Source organism: Geospiza fortis, unplaced genomic scaffold, assembly GCF_000277835.1.
Source record: "Geospiza fortis unplaced genomic scaffold, GeoFor_1.0 scaffold394, whole genome shotgun sequence".
Lineage (NCBI taxonomy): Eukaryota > Metazoa > Chordata > Aves > Passeriformes > Thraupidae > Geospiza > Geospiza fortis.
In genome coordinates, this window is record NW_005054509.1 from 38,541 (window position 1) to 41,320 (window position 2,780).

The window sequence follows — 2,780 nt, forward strand, 5'->3', positions numbered from 1 at the left end:
CAGTACTATGCTTCACAGCTTTAAAAAGGTCAAAATTAAACATTTTGCATTAGATATTGCCACTACACTACACTTTGGGTAATTACTTATGCATTCAAAATGTAATGGGATGAGGTTGGAATTGAAGATTTCAGACATGCCAAGGCCACACTCAGGCAGCTTTTTGTTGCCATGCTTATGCTTTTTAAATGATCTATCATTCTTGAACGACCCCCTGAGCTGGGCTATAGGTGACTCTGCCTGGGCAAGGGGTTGGGCCCAATGGTCTCCAGAGTTTCCTGCCATCCTTGGCCACAGTGTGATATGAGGAAGTGTTTCCTGAGAGAGCTTCTTTCTCTTGTTAAACCATCTGTGTCTTGACCCATGAGTGTTTTCTCATGCCTTTGTGACTCTCTCTCCTGTCCCACTGAGGGAGTGGGAGTGGGCAGCAGGATGGGAGGGTCACCTGCCAGCCAGGGCCACCCCCTCCCACCCCTGAAGGGACTGCAGTCTGCAGAGAAGCCAGGTGGAAGCACAGGCAAAGAGCCCACACTGTATACAGACCCTCTACCCTGCACTTGGGTAATGGCATCGAGTGTGACTTGCAGCTGTAATGAGCAGGAGGAGAGAAGTCTGAGGGAAAGCTGAGCCTGGGAAAGGGCAGGAAGGAAGATTGGCCCACTTCAAATAAGCATGTGTCCTGGGTAGCCCAAGATGTTATTGTAGTCCATATCTATCTGTGCCCAAACTTATTACTGTCTCTTTAAGATCCAGTGCCATGGATGGAAGTTGACATGCAAGGTGCAAAGACCCCTTTTCAAAGTCAGGGGTCTCTCAGGCAGACCCCTCTTGCCTTGTTATCTTTGCTCAAGGCAGAATCTTTGGGGCTTTTCTTTTTACCCCTCCCTTTTGTTCCTCTTTTGCATCTTGGCCTGCCTCAAGGCAAATTCCAGGAGTGCCTGTCAGCAGCACTGTGCCATAAGGAACAGAGTGGCCCTGCTCCAGTCTAAGTTGCCCATAGCTTGCCAGCAGTGCCCAGCTGAGGCAAAAAGGCACCAAGTCACCCAGCCCAGCTGCTTTGCTTTGCCTTGCTTTGCCTTGCTGTTCTCTGCTCCAGTGTGGCTAAGTCTCTCCATGAGTTCTAGCTGTTTGCTAAGTATCACCTGCAGAATGTGCCAGCTGCCTTTGCTGTTGGAGAGATGAGCAGGGAGGAAGGCTGACTGCATTTTCCCTTTGTCTCCCTAAACATGGTTGCCTGTGGCAGATGCCATCTTGAAAGGGGGGGGAGTACCCCTCTGTTTTAGGTTTGTCTTTGTTTCTGTGGAGTTTGTGGGATTTAGCAAATTTGTATCTAGTGATTATTTCCACCAGTAAGGACAAATGAAATATGAGTAGATATAAGAGGATTGTGTACACTGGACCTCATCTTGAGGTACAGGGGGCTGCATGTTATTTGAGTTTTGTCACATGCACCTGCACAGGACAGAGGGCTGTGAATGGCCTCTCAGCTGCTCAGCAAGAAGTGACCAGCAGTCATCTCAGGGGAAGCCATGGGGACAAGTGATCACCTCACAGGACTGCAGAGACAAACGCCCCCTTGTCTCTTCCCTCCCTGGCTGCCCCATGGCTGCACTTTGCCATCCTGAGAGCCAAGCAGTCTCCTCTGGGTCTAGGACTAGTGGGAAGGATGTGGACCTTGTGGTGGCATAGCTGGACATCCCCTGCGTCATGCTGCTGGGGAAGTTGGTGTCATTTTGCGGCCTACCAGACCACCACAGCATCCCTACTTCTCTCTGGGACAGCTCCATGGGAGGGAAGGGGTTCGGTGTCCTTTTGTCGCCATATCTGACTCAGTGTCATGGGGTGCTGGAGCTCATCCTGCAGCATCCCCATATGGGCCTTCCCTATGTCCCTACAGCTGGAGACACCAAAAATGGTGACATGGAGCAGTGACACCTGATCCCAGTTGTGCTTGGAAGGGTCACATACCAATATGGATACCTCTGCTGTGTTTGGTTGTTATCAGGGCACCCCACCTCAGACTTCCCCTTGGCTGTAGTTTTAGCTCTGCCTTCACCCTCAACATGGGCACCCCTAGGAAAGGGGGGGAGAAACTGCAAGTGAGGGAGGAGCAGTGGATATGGGATTGTGGGGAGAGGCTGGCTCTGGTCACCACATTGTCCCTCCAGCACTGGACACTGCTGCCAATTTGGACAGAGCAGGGGCATGGCTCCCACCATTTCTGTTCCCATGCACAGGGGGCTCTTGGGGAGGGGGACTGGATTCCTCATCAAAGCTGGTGGGAAGGAAAAGGGAGTTGCCAGGCTGCAGCCGATCCTCAGACCCTCCCCTGTTGGGGCATTTAGGGCAGACTTCAGGCTCCCCTACACTGTGGGGTGCAGGGAAACAAAGAGGCAGCTCCCAGATCCCATGGCATTGGATAGAGATCTGTGGAAATGGGGAAGCTGCATATCCACTGCAACTCCCTGGAATGGGCTTGATGGTGGGGTCCCATCCCCATCCCAGCTTCAAGATCCTGTCACTGCCACTGCTCCAGGAGTCTGATGACTGTCAGTGGGTGTCCCGATCCGACCCGGGGGGGTACAGATGGCGGGGTTGATTTTTTAGGTGCAAAAATAACCAAAAAGGCACAGAGGATTTACAGCAACAAATCAGATACAGTTTTATTGAAAATCACAGCAGAATGGCGTTGGTGAAAGGGGGGAACCGGAGAGAAGAGGAAAAGACAAGGAAAAAGAGGGAGGATATGGGTTATAGCTACCAAAACCGTGGTCTTGCTT